Below are 14,838 nucleotides of genomic sequence, written 5' to 3'. Positions count from 1 at the left end.
TTGCCACAGTTACTGATTTAGATAACCTTAGTCAATATAATTAGACTTTATATTTATCCTGACCTAGTCAGAACCTTTGCTGAGAATGTGGGATGCATATATCCTCTTTGTCCATTTGGACAATGTCACATGAGATGGTAAAGCTGCTGAATGTTATTCTTCCACCACGAGAGAGAAACCATCCTGAGTGTGGAGCTGAAACACGAAGAGTCACTAAGAAATGGAGTCAGAGTCCTGGTCACACCATACCAAACCCTGACCACCTTGGACTTTTTAATTACACAAAATAATCAATCCTCTTTAATGCTGAAACCAGTCTATGTTGAATTATGTGCTATTTGTATCAAAAACAAAAACATTAAATGTTATAAGTAGGTGTTAAATTGAAATGTGGCTGTTAATTCATCATTGACCATAAGGCTGTATCTTTATGCGTGATTTGCTACATTAAATGTTTAACTGGAAAAAAGAGACTTTCATTTTATTGAATACTAAAAGTTGGCAAGTTTTTAGATTAATGTTGCATATTATCACCATACATGGAGTGTTATTACTACTTCCAGATAATCAGTTACTGACAATTATGCTGTATATGTTTCAAAATATTGGAATTAATATGTATACAGTATTGATAATGAACTTGTGATCCTTACTAATTAAAAATCACAACACACAGAAGAATGTGGACTTAAGGTTACAAACATGATGGATTTTTAATTGGTCTAGCCCACCCTGAACCTCTCCTCACTTGTCCATTATCTGAACCACACCATCCAAATTGTTGCTTCTTTAGTCCGCTGGCCATCAGCACTGATTTTCATGCTTTTAACATACTTAAGCAATTGGCTAATTCTTTCCTCTCTATAATTTTCTCATTTGTTTATTAATTCATTCATTCTACATATTTATTTAGTAGCTCCTAAATGCTATGCAATGAACTTATGTACAAAACACCCAATATAACAAAAAAGATATATTTAAGGCCATAACAGTAAATACAAGTATTAACATCAAGATCACGTAATAATTTTTAATTACAAGTTGATTACAACAAGGGAAAGAAGTACAATGAAGAAATATGAGAAGCTGACTTGACCTTGTCTGGGGACCAAGAAGACTTCTCTGAAGCCAGTGTTTAATCTGAGCTCGAAAGATGAGTGATAATGAACCAAGTAATGAAATATGCCAGTAATAATTAACCAGGTAAAGCAGTATCCTAGGAAGAAGTAGCCTATTTGAAGCCATTATTTGAAGTCCTTAAGATAGGAAGGAGCATGACTCATTTACAGAAATGAAAGATGGCCAGGGCAGAGAGTGAGAGGGAGAATGGCACAGCATGCCAAAAGCCGTATCATAGGAACCTCACAGGCCACTTTAAAGATTTTAGCCTTTGTCCTAAAGACAGGAAAAGTCACCGAAGAGTTTCAAGTAAGCAATGACACAATCAGATTTGCATTTTAGAAGCATCACTCTATATACTAGTTAAAATATGAAAAAAATTAGTGATGAGAGGCAAAAGTAGAAGATGCAGTTGCAAATGAAGATGCAGTTGCACTTATTCAGTAGACAGGTCACTGTAGCGTGGATGATAGTAGTGGAGATGGAAAATAGTGAAGAAATTTGAGAGATAATGAAGCATGGAATCGTGGGATTTTCAGACTTGCTGGCTATATGGAGAGGAACAGAGGATTATATGACTTTCAAATCTCCTGCTTAAACAACTGGAGGGCTATTTGTAGCATTCATTGAGAGAAGGTCCACAGAGAATACCAGTTTGGGGGAGAAGAATTCTGTTTTAAATATGGTGACTTTCTAATATACAGGTAGAGATGTTAGATATGCTAGTTTGGGATTCCAGAGACTTTGCATTGGAGACATGAATCTGAGAATGAGGATTCTAGACTTTCAGGTTATAAAAGAAACCAAATACAAACTAACTGTGTAAGTACATGTATGTATGTATGTATCCTAACTATTCTATCTGTCTGCCTGCCTGCCTAAGTATCTATCTATCTATCTGAATTCTGTTGCCTTTCATTACTGAGAAGTCCACTCATAGAGTTGGCTTCACATTATCACTATAACCTGGGGCTCAAAATATTTTATTAACTCCTTTAATTTAGAAGTTGGGAGGGAAGTTGGATTAAATTGGTTTGAAAACTATGTGGAAGGTAAGTCGAACAAGTGACATTATGCTGAGGAACAACCCTATTGATGCCACCTGACTTCACCATACTTGATTTGTATTAATTAAATTCATTAAGACACAAGCTTGACCATAGGCTGGACAAACACATTTTAAGTAAGGCAGTTTTCTGCTTTTGAGTTCTTAAACTTGGAACTCACTCCCTCAGCCCTATATGTTTCATGGCACCTTCCTTACTCTCCACTTTTTTTTCATCCATTTAATAAGAAACAAAACCCCCAAAGTCCTGAGAATTGCTACAGTTTCAATGATTAAACCACTGATTTACTTACACAAACCAAGCCTATTACCTTTCTCCTGGCTTCTCCAGATGCTGTGCTGGTGTTCTATGAGCAGTCACTTCAGTGACACTCTCAGCATTAAACCAAAATTTCACATCTTCTTGATCTTTCATCATGTTTACATCTCACTTCTGTCACATCACGCTCACCATTTTCCTTCTTGAGCCTTCCTGATGTTCTGAAAAGCACTCAGAAAGAAGTGTATAAGAAAGATGGTGAAGGAGGAATGATGATATGGGTCCACTCCGTCAGGAGTACCTCATGATATAAATGTCCCACTTGACTATCTTAGGAGGTCCTTGAAGAGGCTACTTCTTTTTTTTTTAAGTTATTTATTTTTATTTTTTTGGCTGTGTCGGGTCTTAGTTGCGGCAGGTGGGATCTTCGTTGAGGCATGCAGGATCTTTTGTTGTGGCACGAGGGCTCTTCGTTGCAGTGCGCGGGCTTCTCTCTAGTTGTGGCATGTGGGTTTTCTCTTCTCTAGTTGTGGCACTCGGGCTCCAGAGCATGTGGGCTCTGTAGTTGTGGCACGTGGGCTCCAGAGTACGTGGCCTTTGTAGTTTGCGGCCCGAGGGCTCTCTAGTTGAGGTGCCCGGGCTCAGGAGTTATGGCACGTGGGCTTAGTTGCCCTGCGACATGTGGGATCTTAGGTCCCCGACCAGGGATCGAACCTGCATCCTCTGTATTGGAAGGTGGATTCTTTACCACTGGACCACCAGGGAAGTCCCAAAGAGGCTATTTCTTTACACATAAGTTTTTTTTTCTAATCTAGAGCTGGATTGAGAGATCCCTTTAATGAAGAGGCCTACATCACTTAACAAAAGGAAGAGAGTATGTTGGAACAAAGTTGGAAATCGGAAATTCATCATGGTGTCAAATACTATGTGAAAAAGGTAGTTGAGAATTATAGATGAGATTACAACTAGAATTTTGCAAGATTCTGTGGCTTTTGTAAGACATCCTCATGACTAATTCTAAGTCTCATATTCAGTGTCCTTCATTGCATCTTAGACCCTCCTCTTCAAGACACTTGAGTGGACTTGCTCTCAGAATCCTTGTCAGCATTTCAGTTTTTCTCTTTGTATCCCCTTCTTTCCTGGATCTTCAAATTTGCAGAGGTCTCAACATCTTAAAAAATATAACCGTCTTAATTTGCTCCTGTCCCTGCCCGTTACATCATATTTATTCCTTTTTATTCACTTTCAAACATCCATTATGAAGCACAATTTATACTTCCATTTTTCCACCAATTCCTTACTTTTTAGAAGTCATCTTCCTTGCTACTCTTCCTCCAAAAACTGCTTTGTCAAAGTAAATAAATATTGACTCTTTTCTTTGCAATTTTTGTCCTTTTTCCCTTTGACTTTCTGGAGCCCTTTCTACTTGAAACTCCTTCCTCTCTTTGGTTTCACGATCCAGTGCTACTTGACCTGGAGTTACTTTTCTACTCCTTTTCTTCCTTTACATTTCTGGATTATATTTCCCCTCTTGTCCACACACTCTAGAGGTTGAGCACCTCTCTTCTTGTTAATCATATCACATGTTCTTTCTCTTGAGAAGTCTTACCATTCTCATGATAATTGCTTGTCCTACTTATTGAATAATACAAATTGTAGCCACCAACTGCCTGTCACATACTTACCCATGAAAAATCTAGTGTTCACATAGAACAAGATTACCAATATTTTTAGTGCAATTTAAAATTTATGGTTACTGTATGATTTAAATCCAATAAACTGATTTTAAGTAAACTAGGAGTCAGGGCGCAGAATAGGTAACTTATTTCCCTGTGTATCGGTACACGTCTATGGGGCTACTGGCAAGTTGGCTGAAGTAAAGAGGCAGAGCCTGAAAGATGCAAGCAGCATCATGCAACTTTCTTGTGAATATAATATAAAAATTTAGCAACAGTCTTTCCTTGGAGAATAATTATTTTAATAAAAATACTGAGCTTACAACTCAAATCAGTAAAAAGTAAACACTGATTATAATCAGGTATGGTGTTATATATAATCATGTCTTGCAATAATATATAGGACTGTGGACTACCTCTCTATTTAGCTCTATGGAAACTACCACCATAATATCTATCAGTTATTCAAACACTAAAAAGAAATGTTTGTGTACCATCTCTTTTTTCTCTTTAAATCCTACTTATTCTTCAAGTACACATTCTGGTATTAATTACTTCCTGACACTTTATCCAGTCCTCCCTTCTGTCTCAATAATGAATCAGTTTTTCATACACCTGCTTGTGATGCTTTGTTTGTATGCCTATTAATGCAGTTACTTCTAATTAGAGTTGGACAGGGTATAGTTAGGTGTTTACTTGTGTATACTATCACTAATTTGTGATCTCCATGACTTAAAGGAGGCTTCCTTCCTTCAATCTTTCCTTTTTTCTCTCCTTCTCTCCTTCCTTGCTCCCTTTCTCGCTCCCTTCGTTCTTCTTTCTTTCTTCGTATTTTCCCCATGTCTGGTTCATTATAGCTGCTCAATAGCTTACTGGTGTTTAAACTGAATAGTCTTATTAATCGGCTGACATATTAGGCAACCATTTGTGTCAAGCATTTTCAATGATGTCAGTTTCATTACTAACTTAAATAGTTAATTTCTCAACTCTGAAACAAAAGCAAAATACTTCTCTCCCAACTCATGTAAACATTATGTTATTCATAAAGTTTTAGTCCAATTTTCAAGGTTTTTTTCCTCCTAACAATTTCTGACAATGAGTCATAGCAACAATGCCACCACAGGTGGGTCTCAGGGGATCATTGTCGCCACAAGGCATTGCATTAATTTCACACTGTGGTTTATTAATGGTATTGTCAATACCCTCATGAGGTATGAGTGTTTGTGAATCCCTGATGTTTCCTGATTACTCGGCTTGCACTCTAGTCCTTTACCAAGAAGTCCTTCCCACTAAGTTGTCAACAGGAAAAACAATGACTAATGGCAGATCATGTAGCTATGCACACAATCATCTTATATTACCTAAGCATTTTATATTGTGCCTGTTAATTTTATTTATTTACTTATTTATTTTTCTTCTGCTAGACTAAAACATGTTCATGATTTCCTAGTTATAATGTGATAAGCTATGCATGGAATTATCAGAATGGAGTCTGTCAGTTGGCATTGTCCTCAAATTCTTGAATACCCACTCAAAATCTCTTAATAAGTTTTATTATTTGTAAATTAGTTTTCTGTATAAATTAATTTAAGATTGGTAGTTTAAAAAGTCTTTGTGCTCTCATGCAAGATTCAATTAACTACTTTGGATAAATGAAAACTGATTACATAGGAAAAAATCATTCAACAGCTAAAAAAATATTTAATGAGCCCTGTTATGTGCCAAGCACTGACCTAGGCACTGGCAAATCAGGGGAGTAAAGGGATAAGAAGGGTGGCTTCTCTTTTGAAGTGCATTAAAGGGGGACTGGCAGAAAAAACAAATACAGACACACACGTATATAATAACTTTAGATAGCAATATTTGCTCTAATAAGAGTAAAGTGCAGTGGATTAAATAATATCGTGGAGGGGACAGTGGTATCTCCGTTAGAGTGATCAGGAAAGAGAGTTCTGAGTTTATGATATTTGAACTCAGACTTGACTAATGAAAAGGGAGCAGTCACACAGAAGTCTGGGAAAAGAATATTCCGGGCAGAGAAAAATGCAAGGGCGCTGATGCAGAAATAAGCATTCTTTTCTAAGAATAGAATGAAGAACAATGTAGCTGAAGCATAATGAACAAAGGGAAGAGTGGGTTAGAGATTCCTTTGAAGATGCAGCCAGGGATCCAATCACATTGAACCGGTAGGCCATTTTTATACTAAATGTGATGTGAAACCTTTTGGATGTTTTAAGCAGAGGAGTCACATGTCTGATTTATGTTTAAGGACTATTCCAGATACTCTGTGGAGACTGTACTACAGGGAATCAAGAACGTGATTAGAGAGTTCATTTGGGAACCTAATACAGTAGTCCAGGTAAGGAATGATGATGGCTTGGAACTGAGAGGTACAAATGTTGGTGATACCAATTATTGCACTGGATGTATACTTTGAAGCTTAAACATAGTACAATTTGTTGTTGGATTGAATATGAGGAGTGATAAATAGAGAGGAGTAAAGGGGGGGCCCAAAGGTTTTGGCTTGAACAATTCATGGTAGAAACAGAATTAAAGTGGAGATGTCTGGGGGTGGAGCAAGGTTTAGAGGCACAGATCAAGTTACCTATATTAATATGCTAAATATAAAATGCCTATAAGATGTTCAAGTTAAGATGTTGAGAAAGCAGCTGAATAGACGAGTCTGGAGCTCAAAGGGAGAGTTCCAGCCTGGAGATGATAAATTTCAGAATCAGCAGCAAGAGAGATGACCTTCAAAACCATAGGAAAAATGAGAATATGAAGCAAAGAGCATAGGACAGCTGTACTCTGCTTTTCACAAAGCCTCCCTCCTTCTTCCTTCTTCCCCTCCTTCTCCCCACCCTCCCAGACCCCTACACCCTCCTGCCTGATTGCTCAGCTGGAAGTGGTCCTTCTCCAAACTCCCTTCAAATTCCCATCTCAGGGCGCTCTCACAGCACTGACTAGATTTTGCTTTCTGTTACAGTTATGTTTTATCTTTATCTCCTTTACGAGACCCTCAGACAAGAGTCCCACTTGGAAGCTTCTGGACTTTCTGATCAGTTTGCCTGAAAATGTTATTTCCTTTCCCAGGCCCTGCTCTTCCCCCAGCATTTTATCTAGGCTACACGTGTTCATTGGGCAGGGCCTCTCCTCCCCCAAACCTTCCCTAGCCTCCCAATCTATATGAGGCTCTGGTATAACTCCAGACTTAGGTTCTCCCAGGAAAGGAAAGCCAAATCGGATGTCCATCATTAAAAAATAGGTATTTCACACCTATCTACACACATGATGGTGGAAAATGAATTATACATACTTTGCATCTAAATGTATTTCTATATAGTTTCACTAGGAAAAATGGGAATTTTCAATTCAATATGTATATCTATATGGTGCTTTATATTTAGAAAAGTCCCTTCACCAACATTATTTAATTAACTCATTAGAGTTCTCATGCTAATTAACTGTTAGTATTATTATACTACTATGTATGAGAAAAGTAAACGTTAGGAGCCTTTAAAATTTTTATCTAAATTGCAAGATAGTGACAGTACTGAGAGTCAGATCCAGAAGTCCCTATGATTGCAATCTTCCTTCCACTCTAACAGCTTATTCTGGAGCCCCAAATGTTTCATTTTAGCCTTGACTTAATTTTTAATCTTCCTTTCACTAGGTGTATTTACATACACACATTCACAGGCATTTATATATACATACTCATTTACATGAAGTGGTCAAACAGGCTGGGCCATCTGGAAAAGTGTTGGATGAGAAGTGAGAAGGGCAGTGTGACAGGTATGATTACAGACCTGTAAAGTGAAGCGCTATAAAGATCTACCTTCAGTACTGGACTCAAATACTAAAGACTTCAACTCTGAGGATCAGATCACTGGGTATTTAAATAAATGTCCCAAAGGCACTGAATAGTGGATAAAATAAAGTTTACATCTTAACACCTCATTGTTACATAATCTCTTTCAATTTTCCTTAATTGTATTTAATCTTAAATCATTGTATTCCCAGTAGCTATAATTAAGGTGCAAGTGGACAATGAACGAGTTATTTTCTGATGCTCAGACTCTCAGAATTATATTCTCCAAATTTCAGTACGGACCTCAAGAGCATTCATGAAATATTGACCAAGAGTGGGATGTCTTATATTTTAACAAAGTTTATTTTATTTCATAATGAAATATTGCCTAGTGAAAGTCAATTTTTAAGGCACACAGAAATAATCCACTTAGAAAACTTTTCAGTTATCCTGAGACTATTCTTTGTTATATAGACAAATTCTAAAGGAAAAAAGATTACCCAAATATTTTATTCACTTGTCCCAAAGATATCAAAGAGGGGCACAATCTCTATAATTTATCTGCTCACCAAGTATATTATATTATATTAATTATATAATTAATTATATAATATATTATATAATTATATGAATTATATGCATTATATTAATTATAATAAATATTCATAGATGCGTAGTAGAAAAAGAATTGACTTTGAATCAGACAGAGCTGAGTTTGATTCCAGCCGCCTCCTCAACTTTTTAGAAGATTACATCTTGAGCAGTTAGTTAACTTCCATGAAACTCACTTTCATCATTTGCGATATGTGAGACAAAAGCACCACCTCTACATAGTTATTGTTATAATTAGTGTTAAAACACAAAAAGCACCATACAAAACAGACACTACATGAAAGGGTCATTGTGTAGATAGGATAAAAATTCATACCATAATGTTCACAGTATCTAGTACAGTACCTGGCCCCTAATTATACTGAGAAATATTTGTTGAATGAATGAATACTAGAAACTGCTCACTGCCATACTGAAAAGACAACCCAGTGTTTCAACAGTTCTCCACATGTAAAAACAAAACATTCATCCTTATTTCATTCAACAAATATATATCAAATGCCTGCACTGTGTTAGGCTCTGGGTATAGTGAATGTGTGCAACTTTCAGACAAGTTAGTAAAACAGGTCCCTGAATATGCAATTTCCATACACTGTGATGAGTTCAGTAGCACAAAGAACAATACGAACTTATAGGAAGCAGCCAACCTAGTTTTGAGGAATTTGTTAAGACTTCTCAGAGAATGACTGAGATGCATGAGCCTCTACAAAAACAGTGGAAGAACTGGGGTGATGAAAGCATATTATAGGTGGAGGGAACAACCTAAACACTAGAGAAAACCTGCTCATTATGGGTCTGTATGGCTACAGTGAGGAAATTATACACTGCAAATATACTCGCTAATTTTCCTCAGTTTTTAATCCCACTAACCTCTCTGGATCCCTCAGGCACTACTGTTCTCACTTGCATCTGGACTGAGCTTTAGCAGATCACTTTCTGATCGCCAGCTCTGTTTGTCTTCTACCTGCTCAGCTTTGAGTTTGTGTCTACTCCTGCTGGTGTCTGACAGCAGTTCATGACCCTTCTCTGGCTTCCTTCCTGTGCACTGCTCTTGGCATGAAGACAGCGGCTCGGCTGTGGAGCCTGGTGATATACTTGATCACCAGACACCATCCAAGACGAAGCTGGGGAGGTAAAAGTGGTCCTGATGTCCTTAACCTAGGAGGCTTTTTGTTTTTTTATTAATTGAGGAGATATGTTTGAAGTTCCTTCTTTATGCCAGACACCGTCATAGATGCTGGAGAATCAGAACAGCCTGTCCTTCAGGAGCTCGTTATCCAGCTGGGTAAATGACATGAAAACAAATGGATAGCACAGCAAGAGAGGCGCTGATAAAAATCTATGTAAAGGTCTAGTAACACAGAGATGATTCTTATCTAGCAGTCAGTTTACTAATGCAGATAAATAAGAGTCCTTTGAGTAAATGTAACACAAATGCATATATCAGGCATCACAGTATTGTTATTTTCTGTTTATTTATGGCCAAATCAATCCTTTTATATTACAGAAATAATTTTAGAATATAAGCAGTTTTCTTGACCCTGAATTTCAGATAAATGATTCAGAATATTTTATTCTAACTTAATAGCTCACATTTTATTTCTTTGAACAGAACTCAGTCTTTTTTGGGGGGGGGGAGAAGAGAAACTCCATCATTGTGGGAAAGCATATTATAAACCTTGAACAAAGAAACTGACATAATGAAATAGATTCATTCATTAAAATAGGATATTGTATGCAATTCGCCAATGACAGTTTTATTCACATTGATTTATCTTTTTAAAAAGATGAATTCTGGAATGAATTCCAATTTATGTAAAAGAAATAGTTCCTAATTCACATGACTTGTCACCGTTTGGCATTGGTAGACGAATAACTAAATTCCTATTTTGTATTCGATGCCACACAAGGTGCTGATGGAACTGAAATGGATGGCATGGTCCCTGTCCTCAAGGAACTGTCAGTCTAGTCACAGAGATACAAGTTGTTCTGGTGTGGTACGGTAAAGGGCTCTTCTAAATCACACTGGGGCTGGGAATGAGAGGAGCCATAGAAGGTTTTCTGGGCCAGAGGACTAACCTGAATTGAGCCTTGAAAGTAAATTCTACAGTCACTGAACCCACATTCAGTTTTGATCTCACCTCTTTATTCATCTCTTTGTTCAGTGGTTTGGGTTAGCTTTATAGATGGAACTTGCATATGAGGAGTTTGGAAGAGAACCATTTAATTGGGGTATAGTCGCTTTACAACGTTGTGTTAGTTTCCGCTGTACAACGAAGTGAATCAGCTATGTGTATACATATATCCCCTCCTTCTTGGACCTCCCTCCTCCCTCCCCATCCCACCCATCTAGGTCACCACAGAGCACCGAGCTGAGCTCCCTGTGTTATACAGCAGGTTCCCACTAGTTATCTGTTTTACACATGGTAGTGTATATATGTAAATCCCAATCTCCCAGTTCATCCCACCCCCCTTCCCCGCCCCATGCCGTGTCCACACATCCGTTCTCTACCTCTGCGTCTCTATTCCTGCCTTGAAGATAGGTTCATCTGTACAATTTTTCTCAATTCCACATATATGCATTAATATACAATATTTTTTTTCTCTTTCTGACTTAGTTCACTCTGTATGACAGACTCTAGGTCCATCCACGTCTCTACAAATGACCCAATTTTGTTCTTTTTTATGGCTAATATTCCATTGTGTGTGTGTGTGTGTGTGTGTGTGTGTGTGTGTATACCACATCTTCTTTATCCATTCATCTGTCAATGGACATTCAGGTTGCTTCCATGTCCTGGCTATTGTAAACAGTGCAACAATGAACATTGGGGTGCATGTGTCTTCTTGAATTATGGTTTTCTCAGGGTATATGCCCAGTAGTGGGATTGCTGGGTATATGGTAGTTCTATTTTTAGTTTTTTAAGGAACCTCCATACTGTTCTCCATAGTGGCTGTATCAATTTACATTCCCACAAACAATGGAAGAGCGTTCCTTTTCTCCACACCCTCTCCAGCATTTATTGTTTGTAGATTTTTTGATGATGGCCATTGTGACCAGTGTGAGGTGATACCTCATTGTAGTTTTGATCTTCATTTCTCTAATAATTAGTGATGTTGAGCATCATTTCATGTGCCTCTTGGCCATCTGTATATCTTCTTTGGAGAAAGGTCTATTTAGGTCTTCTGCCCATATTTTGATTGGCCTGTTTGTTTTTTCTGATGTTGAGCTGCGTGAGCTGTTTGTATATTTTGGAGATTAATCCTTTGTCAGTTGCTTTGTTTGCAAATATTTTCTCCCATTCCGAGGGTTGTCTTTTCGTCTCGCTTATGGTTTTCTTTGCTGTGCAAAAGAGAACCAATTTAAAACCAGCATATGGACAAGTATACCTAACCTGACGTGTGAAGGTTGTGGAAAGCAAAGAGGCCCCTGCCCTTTTGGTTCTTTTTTAAATAAGTTGCCACTAACACTTGAAGAGAGGGCTACAACTGCAGTGCAGTTCTGCAAATTGCATACGGTGATAGGATGCGACTGGAGAAGGATAAGGAGAGCAGCGAAAGAGTGGTGTAGGAGAGGACATTATATCTCTAATAAAGTCAAATAGGGGCTTGAGTCAAATACTTCTTCTTCTATAACCATAGTTTTATTTTTTTCTCTATTAGCAGAGAAAGGATCACATTTAACTTATTTTACTTATTGTCCTTATGGATGTAGTCATTTTTCTATATTCCTGTGAATAATGTGTAGATGTGTCATAATTCTGGTGTTTGGTTTTTCTAAAGAATAATAGTTACTTTGCTCAGCCATGTAGGAAGACCCAAGAGTGACCTGCTTATTATACTTTTAAAAGTAAGAAGCATTATCTATGCAGTCAAAGCAATTAGAAATATGGTTGCCTGCAGAATAGATCCCACCTACATCCATCTGCTGGCCACCACTATCTCTATATAGATGGCTATTTTATACTTCCTGACCACACTCCTCAGCTGCTGTCTACTACGTCTGCCCACTGCAACTTGGCTATTCCACAGACACTCCAATCTCAACACCTGGACTTAGCATTTGTTTTCCCAAACTTAGTTGTCATCTTGTGTTTCGTAATACTGTTAATAGATGCTACCACCCACCGAGGTACTTAAGCCAGAATTTTAGGAATTATTCACAGTTCCCACCTTCTCTTCTATTGTCTTTCCTATGAACTCCCAATAAAATAGGCATTTAATCAGAACCAAGTCCTGTCATTCTATCATAAATGTCCCTCAGACAAGTCTCTTCTCCATCCCGTTGATTCCGATTAGACAGGAATACTACAACACTCTACGATCTAGTCACATGGTTCTACAATGAAATTTTTATGATGTCATTGATGACATCATCCTCCTGCTTAAGGCAGCTCTCTAGGAGCAGCAGGACAAAGTCTAAATTACTGTCTTACCGTGTCCTATGCTGCTCTTCCTAAGCTGGCCCCATCTCTTACTCAGTCCTTACCTGCTCTAGCTCTTCTCAGAGGGATAATCTGCTCTGGAAACACTGGAACCTCTGCACCATTTTCTCTTGTCTCTGGAAAACTCCTGTGAAAACCCTCAGTGTTAGCTCAAACCTGATCTCCTTTAGGAAATTTTCCTAGACCCCAGGCAGGTTAGAGACTCTCTTTCATCCTCCTTTAGCACCTTTATCTCATAGCCAGTGTGCTCTAATACTTCCTTTTCTCATCTGTCCTTCCCTAAGGGCTCCTTAAGGGCAGGAGTGATGATTTGTTTTTCTCTGTCTTTAGCACCTCCTATTGGGTTTTGCATAGTACAAGTGCTCAATAAGGGCTCTTTGTGTTAGGGCATGGACACAGGAATGGATGAATGAGTGAGTAAATGAATGACCTAGATTATGATTAGTTGCAGAATGAACTTCAAGTAAAAAATAATGCTGAATGAACAGAATCCAACCTTCACACAAGGCCCTCATGACGTTCTAAAGGCCCCGTTACTGATGTTCTCTGTGACCTCTAATGAGTCACTTAGTCCCTCATCTGTAAAGCTTAATTAGTGCTTCAGCAGTAAGTGCAAGCCCTTAAAATGCTAGGTGTTCAATTCATTGCTTCAGAAACACTGTCATGCTCATATTCATTTGGAATAAAACTATAAGATAGGCAACTATACTCCATTTTCAATTAAAAATGCTAGGTTCCCTCTTGCCTGAAATAGACATAATGGCAGCTGGTTCCCAGCTATGCCCGAAGATGCCTCAGCTTCAAACATGGGAATGTTACCACTTCTGAGACACAAAGTCCCTACTCTTAACTCCAGGGCAACCTTCCATGATGGTTGCACCTGGGGCTGGTGCAGGATGAGTAATCAGAGTGAATGGGAGAAAGAGGCAAACAGGCAGTTCTCCTAATGGAAACAGTCTAGTGGCTCACTGTCAGTCAGCAGGCTGGCAGTTTTACAGTTTCTTTACTGGACCTGAATCACTGCAATGAGTGGTCCAATGCAGAGGAGAGAAAATGGAGTTTGTATTTCTCACCGTTTTTAACCAACTAGGGAATTAAGGAACGTGCACATTTTTTAAAAACAGTTTAAAGTTACATACAAAGATGACATGGCATTAAAAGCAATTCAATCCAATCCAATTCAACAAACCTCTTTTTGAGGTCCTACTGTCTATATAGAACACTACATTCAATGCTGTGAAAGGAACATCAATGAATGGATGGGAAATAGGTCCAAGCCTCTGCACTTTCACATAAGTAGTAGTAGAATGTGTCACTAATAGAAATGAACTTGTTATAATGGCTGTATGGAAATACAAAGTATGGTGGGAAGAGAAAGGGAAAGGTGATTTCTGATTTGGGGTTTGGGAAAAGCTTTGCAGAGAATATAGAGTCTAGCTGGGAGACTAGTCTAGTGAAGAGCCAAGTGGGGTTGGTGAAACTGTTCCCTGGAATTAGGCAGACTTACCTGCCTACCACGGTAGTGCTGGACTGGGCACACCTCTCCACATGGACAAGGTGCCAGGTGAGATTTAGGAACCCAGGACAGCCCTTGCCCTAAAAAATAAAGATCACTCCCTACGAAGGAAGGCAAAGATGAGCTGATCCTAGTTATTCCTCCCGAACTTACCAATCAGAGAAGTCACTCTACCTCCTCAGAGAGAAGCCCAGAGCCACGCTAATTAAGCTCCCTCTGAGGAAGAAAATCTTAGGAGTAGGGAAGAAACATTCCCAACATATGATAGGATCTGTGTGATGAAAGACTGGGGAGGGGAACAGCTGAACGTGAACTTTGTAAGCAAGCTCTGAGCAGG

The 14,838-nt window shown here is 38.4% G+C and overlaps 1 protein-coding gene and 1 long non-coding RNA gene across 9 annotated transcripts in view; one reads left to right on the top strand and one right to left on the bottom strand.

The window, feature by feature from the left end:
- The window catches only part of GRM5 (glutamate metabotropic receptor 5), a 531,751-nt gene that overhangs the window by 169,351 nt on the left and 347,562 nt on the right, over positions 1–14,838 (bottom strand). The window lies entirely within an intron of this gene.
- LOC132370505 (uncharacterized) overlaps positions 1–14,838 on the top strand; it is a 370,395-nt gene that overhangs the window by 342,194 nt on the left and 13,363 nt on the right. For all 4 annotated transcript variants that reach the window (XR_009504594.1, XR_009504593.1, XR_009504596.1 and 1 more), the window contains one exon: positions 6,390–6,479. This is a non-coding gene — a long non-coding RNA (uncharacterized LOC132370505). The remainder of the gene's footprint in view (positions 1–6,389; positions 6,480–14,838) is intronic.

This window comes from Balaenoptera ricei, chromosome 8, assembly GCF_028023285.1.
Source record: "Balaenoptera ricei isolate mBalRic1 chromosome 8, mBalRic1.hap2, whole genome shotgun sequence".
NCBI lineage: Eukaryota > Metazoa > Chordata > Mammalia > Artiodactyla > Balaenopteridae > Balaenoptera > Balaenoptera ricei.
Note: the sequence above shows the minus strand (reverse complement) of the source record. Positions and strands in the feature narration are given on the sequence as shown.